The sequence below is a fragment of the Oncorhynchus gorbuscha genome, linkage group LG17 (assembly GCF_021184085.1).
Source record: "Oncorhynchus gorbuscha isolate QuinsamMale2020 ecotype Even-year linkage group LG17, OgorEven_v1.0, whole genome shotgun sequence".
NCBI classification, from domain to species: Eukaryota; Metazoa; Chordata; class Actinopteri; order Salmoniformes; family Salmonidae; genus Oncorhynchus; species Oncorhynchus gorbuscha.
Genome location: NC_060189.1, coordinates 4,540,799 through 4,550,798, shown reverse-complemented (window position 1 = coordinate 4,550,798; position 10,000 = coordinate 4,540,799). Strand labels below are relative to the sequence as shown.

The 10,000-nt window shown below is 49.1% G+C and overlaps 1 protein-coding gene and 1 long non-coding RNA gene across 2 annotated transcripts in view; both read left to right on the top strand.

Annotated features, from left to right (window-relative positions):
* LOC124002194 overlaps nt 1–2,227 on the top strand; it is a 4,267-nt gene extending 2,040 nt beyond the window's left edge. The window contains exon 3 of the long non-coding RNA XR_006832946.1: nt 2,203–2,227. This is a non-coding gene — a long non-coding RNA (uncharacterized LOC124002194). The remainder of the gene's footprint in view (nt 1–2,202) is intronic.
* Nucleotides 1–10,000, top strand: part of LOC124002279 (son of sevenless homolog 2-like) — a 98,665-nt gene that overhangs the window by 53,685 nt on the left and 34,980 nt on the right. The gene's annotated exons all lie outside the window — the stretch shown is intronic.

Here is a 10,000-nt window from a genome sequence, read left to right as displayed (position 1 = left end):
TTTTGTTGTAACAGACGCTTTATCGAACTTACAGAACTGGCAACATTCACTGTGACACATCGATTCAGTATATATATGTGGCCCACGAGGGAATGCGAGCCCCTCAACCCTGTTGGTGCTAGTGTAGAGGAGGTAGGGTAGCCTAGTGGTTAGAGTGTAGAGGAGGTAGGGTAGCCTAGTGGTTAGAGTGTAGAGGAGGTAGGGTAGCCTAGTGGTTAGAGTGCAGAGGAGGCAGGGTAGCCTAGTGGTTAGAGTGTAGAGGAGGCAGGGTAGCCTAGTGGTTAGAGTGTAGAGGAGGCAGGGTAGCCTAGTGGTTAGAGTGTAGAGGCGGCATGGGTAGACTAGTGGTTAGAGTGTAGAGGAGGCAGGGTAGCCTAGTGGTTAGAGCGTAGAGGAGGCAGGGTATCTAGTGGTTAGAGTGTAGAGGAGGCAGGGTAGCCTAGTGGTTAGGAGGTAGAGGAGGCAGGCAGACCTGGTGGTTAGAGGTAGAGGAGGCAGGGTAGCCAGTGGTTAGAGGTAGAGGAGGCAGGGTGGTCTAGTGGTTAGAGTGTAGAGGAGGCAGGGTAGCCCAGTGGTTGGGAGGCAGAGGCGGCAGGGTGCCTTAGGTTAGAGTGTAGAGGTGGCAGGGCAGCTCAGTGGTTAGAGTGTAGAGGAGGCAGGGGTGGACTCTAGTGGTTAGAGGTAGAGGTGGCAGGGAGGCACTAGGGTGGTTAGAGGTAGAGGAGGCAGAATTTATGGTTAGAGGGTAGGAGGAGCAGGTAGCCTAGTGGTTAGAGGTAGAGGCGGCAGGGGCAGCCCAGCGGCTAGAGTGTAGAGGCGGCAGGGTAGCTCATGGTTAGAGTGTAGAGGCCGGCAGTGGCAGCTCTAGTGGTTAGAGGTAGAGGTGGCAGGGTAGCCTAGTGGTTAGAGGTAGAGGAGGCAGGGTAGCCTAGTGGTTAGAGCGTAGAGGAGGCAGGGTAGCCTAGTGGTTAGAGTGTAGAGGAGGCAGGGTAGCCTAGTGGTTAGAGTGTAGAGGCGGCAGGGTAGCCTAGTGGTTAGAGCGTAGAGGCGGCAGGGTAGCCTAGTGGTTAGAGCGTAGAGGCGGCAGGGTAGCCTAGTGGTTAGAGTGTAGAGGCGGCAGGGGTAGCCTAGTGGTTAGAGTGTAGAGGAGGCGGGTAGCTCAGTGGTTAGAGGAGGAGGCAGCCTAGTGGTTAGAGGTAGAGGAGGCAGGGTAGCCTAGTGGTTAGAGTGTAGAGGTGGCAGGGTAGCCTAGTGGTTAGAGTGTAGAGGAGGCAGGGTAGCCTAGTGGTTAGAGGTAGAGGTGGTAGGGTAGCCTAGTGGTTAGAGTGTAGAGGTGGCAGGGGTAGCCGCAGGTAAGTTAGAGTGTAGAGGAGGCAGGGTAGCCTAGTGGTTAGAGGTAGAGGAGGCAGGGTAGCCTAGTGGTTAGAGTGTAGAGGAGGCAGGGTAGCCTAGTGGTTAGAGTGTAGAGGAGGCAGGGTAGCCTAGTGGTTAGAGTGTAGAGGAGGCAGGGTAGCCTAGTGGTTAGAGTGTAGAGGAGGCAGGGTAGCCTAGTGGTTAGAGCGTAGAGGAGGCAGGGTAGCCTAGTGGTTAGAGTGTAGAGGAGGCAGGGTAGCCTAGTGGTTAGAGCGTAGAGGAGGCAGGGTAGCCTAGTGGTTAGAGTGTAGAGGAGGCAGGGTAGCCTAGTGGTTAGAGCGTAGAGGCGGCAGGGTAGCCTAGTGGTTAGAGCGTAGAGGCGGCAGGGTAGCCTAGTGGTTAGAGCGTAGAGGCGGCAGGGTAGCCTAGTGGTTAGAGTGTAGAGGAGGCAGGGTAGCCTAGTGGTTAGAGCGTAGAGGCGGCAGGGTAGCCTAGTGGTTAGAGCGTAGAGGAGGCAGGGTAGCCTAGTGGGGTTAGAGCGTAGAGGCGGCAGGGTAGCCCAGTGGTTAGAGCCGCTGGACCAATAACCGCAAAGGCTGCAAGTTCAAATCCCTGCCGAGCCAGGCAACTGGTCAAGGACGTCTGCCCCTGAACAGGCAGTTAACCCACAGTTCCTAGGCCGTCACTGAAAATAAGAATTTGTTCTTAACCGACTGCCTGGTTAAACAAAGGTGTGGGCCAAAATAAAATGCTCCACCCCACTGAGCCATTGGATGTGGCTAGGGCTGACTGGAGTGATGTATTTAGCTGTGGACTACTCTGACCATGTCGCTTCCTCCCTGTCCCCAGGTATCTACCTGACCAACATTCTGAAGATGAGGAGGGGAACCCCCGACTTCCTGAGACACGGCAAAGAGCTGGGATCAACTTCAGTAAGAGGAGGAAAGTAGCAGAAATCACAGGAGAGATACAGCAGGCAGTCAGAACCAGCCTTACTGTCTCATGTCCAGCAGGACATCAAGGTAGGCCGATCAAAACCAGCCTTACTGTTCTGTCGGCCAATCAAAACCAGCCTTACTGTCTCAAGGTGCAGCAGGACATCAAGGTAGGCCAATCAAACCAGTCTTACTGTCTCAAGGTCAGCCAATCAAACCAGCCTTACTGTCTCAAGGTCGGCCAATCAAAACCAACCTACTGTCTCAAGGTAGGCCAATCAAACCAGCCTTACTGTCTCAAGGTCGGCCAATCAAAACCAGTCTTACTGTCTCAAGGTCGGTACAATCAAACAAACCAGCCTTACTGTCTCAAGGTCCAGCAGAACATCAAGGTAGGCCAATCAAACCAGTCTTAATGTCTCAAGGTCGGCCAATCAAAACCAGCCTTACTGTCTCAAGGTGCAGCAGGACATCAACGTAGGCCGATCAAACCAGCCTTACTGTCTCAAGGTGCAGCAGGACATCAAGGTAGGCCAATCAAACCAGCCTTACTGTCTCAAGGTCGGCAATCAAAACCAGCCTTTACTGTCTCAAGGTCGGCCAATCAGAACCAGCCTTTACTGTCTCAAGGTCGGCCAATCAGAACCGGGCTCATTGTCTCAAGGTCCATCAGGACCCCAGGTGGACCAATCAGTCTGTCAGTGTATTCATAAAACACTATTTACTTCCTCCTTCTCTCTTTCCTCCTCTCCACCTCTCCTCTTCTTCCCCCTCCTTCCCTCCTCTTCCCTCCTTCTTCCCCTCTCCTCCCCTTTCTCTTCCCCTCCTCCCCTTTCTTCCCTCCTCTTCTTCCCCTCCTCTCCCTCTTTCTTCCCCTCCTCTCCATCTCTCTTCCCCCCTCCTCTTCCTCTCTTCTTCCCCTCTCCTTCCCTCCATCTCTTCATCCCCTCCCTCTCCCTCTTTCATTCCTCTCCCTTCCCCTCCTCTCCCCCCTTCTCCCTCTATCCCTCCTCTCATCTCCCTCTCCCCCTCTATTCCCCTCCTCTCCCTCTTTCCCTCCCTCTCCCTCTCTTCCCTCCTCTCCCTTCTCTTCCCTCCTCTCCCCCTCCATCCCCTCTCCCTCTCCCCCTCTCCTCTCTTCCCTCCTCTCTTCTTCCCTCCTCTCTTCCTCCACTTCCCTCCTACCCTCTCTTCCCCCTTCCCTCCTCTCCCTCTTCTTCTTCCCCTCCTCCCCTCCTCTCTCTCTTCCCCTCCACTTCCCTCCCTCTCTCTCTTCCTCCTCTCCCTCTCTTCTTCCCTCCTCTCCCTCTTTCTCCCTCCTCTCCCTCTCCCTCTTCCTCCTCTCCTCTCTTCCCCCCTCCTCTCCTTCTCTCTTCCCTCCTCTCCCTCTTTTCTTCCCCCTCTCCCTCTCCCTCCTCTCCCTCTCTTCCCCTCCTTCCCTCCTCTCCCCCTCCTCTCCCTCTTCCCCCCTCCTCTCCCTCCTCTCCCTTCCTCTCCTCTTCCCTCCTCTCCCCTCTTCCCCTCCTCTCCCTGTCTCTCCCCTCCCTCCTGTCTCTTCTCCTCCCCTCCTCTCCTCTTTCTTCCCTCCTCTCCTCTCTCTTCCCCTCCTCTCCCCCTCTTCCTCTCCCTCTTCCTCTCTTCCCCTCCTCTCCCTGTCTCTTCCCCTCCTCCCTCCCCCTCTCCCTCTCTCTTCCCTCCCTCTTCCTCTCCCTTCCTCCTCCCTCCCCTCTCCCCTCCCTTTTTCTCGGCCTCTCCCTCTTTCTCCACCAGAATGACAGTGTCTTCCCTTGCCATTACTCCTACTCTTAAGGAGAATTATTCATCTGATGGCCTGCATTGTGTCTTGTTTTTGTTTTTGTCCCAGAGGTTTTTTGAGAACCTGAACCCGATGGGCAGTCTGGGTGAGAAGGAGTTCTCTGACTATCTGTTCAACAAGTCTCAGGAGATTGAGCCCCTCGTAATCCGCAAGCAGCCGCCACGATTCGTAAGATTAATTTATACGTATCGTCCGTCAGGGTGATGATCAGTTCTTATCACAAAAAAAATGGAGCAGGAAAGATGAAAGCAACGAGAAACATTTTTAAATTGGATTTCAGATGACTTCCTGAATTGACATGGAATAAAGAAAAACACCCTAAACTCCAGTCCCTGTGCAGAAAATACTTTTTCATAAATTCATCTGTCTTTTTTAACAAAGTGCTTAACAGTTACCAGGTCCTCAACCCTCCTCTTGTACCCTCTCTCCTCCAGCCCAGGAAGACCCTGTACCCCTGAAGTCCCCAGGGATCCGGCCAGCACTCTACGTCAGGGACCCTGAAGGGCCACCCCTGCACTTTGGAGAGAGAGCCCCCACAAGATCACCTTCAGGAGCACGCTGAGACGGAGCATGAGACTCTTCCGTAGCCTCGGTCCCCACCTCACCTAACACCCCCACCCCTCCGCAGTCTGCCACCTCAGACCTCATCTCTGTCTTCATGGAGCAAGACCTCTGCACCTTCTACGGTGAGGCTGGGGCACATAGACACACACACACACAGTTGTACATAAATACACACACAGACACACACATGCACACACTTCTCTCTGGTGAAACACTGTGAATGGTATCCCCGGTTGATATTGGTAGAACCGATATATTTCAACATCTGTCTTCATTTTACAGGTGGAAACTCCATATTCGCTAATGTACCTCCCACCTCAAGTGAGTGTTACGGATGCTGTGTCGAATCCCCCCTCCTGCTGTGTCGAGTCCCCCTCCTGCTGTGTTGAGTCCCCCCCCCTCCCTGCTGTGTCGAGTCCCCCCTCCCTGCTGTGTCGAGTCCCCCTGCTGTGTCAAGTCCCCCTGCTGTGTCGAGTCCCCCTGCTGTGTCGAGTCCCCTCTGCGAGGCCCCTGCTGTGTCGAGCCCTCCCTCAGTCTACTGTATGACACGTGTTATCAATACATTTGATTGATTGATTGATTGATTGATCTCTTGTACCCTGCTATGTGTAGAGGTCCAGTCAGTATCGTGTGGAAGCCTTCACCAGCTAGGGAGAGGACTTACTCAAACCTCCTCCCACTTCCCCCTCAGGAAGGATGCTTTCTCTGAGACCAAGGTTAAAACACACACACACACACCCACGGTTTCTGTTAGGGAAAATATGTCACGGGACATTTGAACGTCAGAATTTTAATTTACCAAACATTTAAGAAATGTTCCCGGGCCCGTTTGCATTGGTTGCTAACCCTAAATTAGGGTTCATCCACAGGGCTCAGAATGACAGAAATCACATTTTGAGATGATGGTCGTTATATCTTAACAGAAACGTGGAACTCGGAGGCAACTGACGTCGTCATTCTTGCAATTCCGATGAGCAATCTTATAAAGTACATATTAATGACATTTTCAAAATGATACAGCCTAATTGGCTTACTCTTGTCTGGTCAGAAATAAATAAAATGCGTTCAAAATAGGCTACTATACCAGAAAGCATGATTTGTACAGAAAGAAATCCGGAATGAGACCAGGTTCTGTAGTGACGCCTCGAGCACTGAAGTGCAGTGTCATGAACCGCTGTGATACAGCCTGGAATCAAACCAGGGTCTGTAGTGACGCCTCGAGCACTGAGATCAGTGCCTTAGACCGCTGCGCCACTCGGAAGCCAAGAAGGGGTCCACAATTTGGACCGCAAATGACAAAGAGATGATGGTTGAGTTACGACTGTCAGTGAAAAGCAGAGACTCAGCCAGGCATATCGCAATATTTATTAAAATACAATCGTGGAAAATATAAACAAACAAAATAAACAAATAGCTATTGCTGTAAAGAAGACTGTCTTTTCAGTTTTCAAATGCTAACAATTGAGTGAAAAGTCTCATTGGCACAGGGTATTACGGTACAGAGTCAATGTGGAGGCTATATACCCCTGTATATAGCCTCCACAACACGAAATGCCATAACACCCTTTATATAGCCTCCACATTGACTCTGTACCATAACACCCTGTATATAACCTCCACATTGACTCTGTACCATAACACCCTGTATATAGCCTCCACATTGACTCTGTACCATAATACCCTGTATATAGCCTCCACATTGACTCTGTACTGTAATACCCTGTATATAGCCTCCACATTGACTCTGTACCGTAATACCCTGTATATAGCCTCCACATTGACTCTGTACCATAACACCCTGTATATAGCCTCCACATTGACTCTGTACCATAACATCCTGTATATAGCCTCCACATTGACTCCGTGCCGTAATACCCTGTATATAGCCTCCACATTGACTCCGTACCGTAATACCCTGTATATAGCCTCTACATTGACTCCGTACCGTAATACCCTGTATATAGCCTCCACATTGACTCTGTACTGTAATACCCTGTATATAGCCTCCACATTGACTCCGTACCGTAATACCCTGTATATAGCCTCTACATTGACTCCAGTACCGTAATACCCTGTATATAGCCTCCACATTGACTCCGTGCCGTAATACCCTGTATATAGCCTCCACATTGACTCTGTACCGTAATACCCTGTATATAGCCTCCCACATTGACTCTGTACCGTAATACCCTGTATATAGCCTCACATTGACTCTGTACCGTAATACCCTGTATATAGCACTCATTGACTCTGTACCGTAATACTGTATATAGCCTCATTGACTCTGTGCCGTACCCCTGTATATAGCCTCACATTGACTCTGTGCCGTAATACCCTGTATATAGCCTCCACATTGACTCCGTACCGTAATACCCTGTATATAGCTACGTGACTCTACCGTAACACCCTGTATATAGCCTCCACATTGACTCTACCGTAATACCCTGTATATAGCCTCCACATTGACTCTACCGTATTACCCTGTATATAGCCTCCCATTGACTCTGTACCATAACACCCTGTATATAGCCTCCACATTGACTCTGTACCGTAATACCTGTATATAGCCTCCACATTGACTCTGTGCCGTAATACCCGCCGCCATAGCCTCCCGCATTGACTCTGTACCGTAATACCCTGTATATAGCCTCCCACATTGACTCCGTACCGTAAATACCCTGTATATAGCCTCCACATTGACTCTGTACCGTAACACCCTGTATATAGCCTCCACATTGACTCTGTACCGTAATACCCTGTATATAGCCTCCCGCATTGACTCTGTACCGTAATACCCTGTATATATAGCCTCCAGATTGACTCTGTACCTAACACCCTGTATATAGCCTCCACATGACTCTACCGTAACACCCTGTATATAGCCTCCACATTGACTCTGTACCGTAATACCCTGTATATAGCCTCCACATTGACTCTGTACCGTAACACCCTGTATATAGCCTCCACATTGACTCTGTACCGTAATACCCCTGTATATAGTCTCCACATTGACTCTGTACCGTAATACCCTGTATATAGTCTCCACATTGACTCTGTACCGTAATACCCTGTATATAGCCTCCACATTGACTTCTGTACCGTAAATACCTGTATATAGCCTCCACTTTGACTCTGTACCGTGAATACCCTGTATATAGCCTCCACATTGACTCCTGTACTGCAATTTCTGTATATAGCCTCCACATTGACTCTGTACCGTAAATACCCTGTATATAGCCTCCACATTGACTCTGTACCAGTACCTGTATATAGCCTCCACATTGACTCCCTGTACCTAATACCCTAATATAGCCTCCACATTGACTCTGTACCGTAACACCCTGTATATAGCTTCACATTGACTCTGTACCGTAATACCCTGTATATAGCAGCTCGCATTGACTCTGTACCGTAATACCCTGTATATAGCTCTCCACATTGACTCCGTGCAGTAATACCCTGTATATAGCCTCCACATTGACTCTACCGTAACACCCTGTATATAGCCTCCACATTGACTCTGTACCGTAATACCCTGTATATAGCCTCCACATTGACTCTGTACCGTAATACCCTGTATATGCTCACATTGACTCTGTGCCATGTCTCCTGTATATAGCCTCCACATTGACTCTGTACCGTAATACCCTGTGTCATAGCCTCCACATTGACTCTGTGCCGTAATACCCTGTATATAGCCTCCACATTGACTCTGTACCGTAATACCCTGTATACAGCCTCCACTTTGACTCTGTACCGTAATACACTGTATATAGCCTCACATTGACTCCGTACCGTAATACCCTGTATATAGCCTCCACATTGACTCTACCGTAACACCCTGTATATAGCCTCCACATTGACTCTGTACCGTAATACCCTGTATATAGCCTCCACATTGACTCCGTACCGTAATACCCTGTATATAGCCTCCACATTGACTCTGTACCGTAATACCCTGTATATAGCCTCCACATTGACTCTGTACCGTAATACCCTGTATATAGCCTCCACATTGACTCTGTACCGTAATACCCTGTATATAGCCTCCACATTGACTCTGTACCGTAATACCCTGTATATAGCCTCCACATTGACTCTGTAACCGTAATACCCTGTATATAGCCTCCACATTGACTCTGTACCGTAATACCCTGTATATAGCCTCCACATTGACTCCGTACCGTAATACCCTGTATATAGCCTCCACATTGACTCTCACCGTAACACCCTGTATATAGCCTCCACATTGACTCTACCCGTAATACCCTGTATATAGCCTCCACATTGACTCTACCGTAACACCTCTGTATATAGCCTCCACATTGACTCTGTACCATAACACCCTGTATATAGCCTCCACATTGACTCTGTACCGTAATACCCTGTATATAGCCTCCACATTGACTCTGTACCGTAATACCCTGTATATAGCCTCCGCATTGACTCTGTACCGTAATACCCTGTATATAGCCTCCACATTGACTCCGTACCGTACATACCCTGTATATAGCCTCCACATTGACTCTCACCGTAACACCCTGTATATAGCCTCCACATTGACTCTGTACCAGTAATACCCTGTATATACTCCACATTGACTCTGTACCGTAATACCCTGTATATAGCTTCCACATTGACTCTGTGCACCGTAATACCCTGTATATACTCACATTCTGACCTGCAATACCTGTATATAGCCTCCACACTGACTCTGTACCAGTAATACCCTGTATATAGCCTCCACATTGACTCTGCACAGTAATACTCTGTATACAGCCTCCACTTTGACTCTGTACCAGTACACACTGTATATATCCTCCACATTGACTCCGCATCGTAATACACTGTATATAGCCTCCACATTGTTATTTTACTGCTGCTGTTTAATTATTTGTTTTATTTTATTCAAATTTTTACATTAAAAAATATATATATATACTAAGTTCTTAAAGGCTTGTAAAGTAAGTATTTCACAGTGGAGGCTATATACAGGGTATTACGGTACAGAGTCAATGTGGAGGCTATATACAGGGTATTACGGTACAGAGTCAATGTGGAGACTATATACAGGGTATTACGGTACAGAGTCAATGTGGAGGCTATATACAGAGGGTACCGGTACAGAGTCAATGTGGAGGCCATATGTACAGTGGTGCTACGGTACAGAGTCAATGTGGAGACTATATACAGGGTATGACGGTGCAGAGTCAATGTGGAGGCTATATACAGGGGGTACCGGTACAGAGTCAATGTGGAGGCTATATACAGGGTAATACGGTACAGAGTCAATGTGGAGGCTATATACAGGTATTACGGTACAGAGTCAATG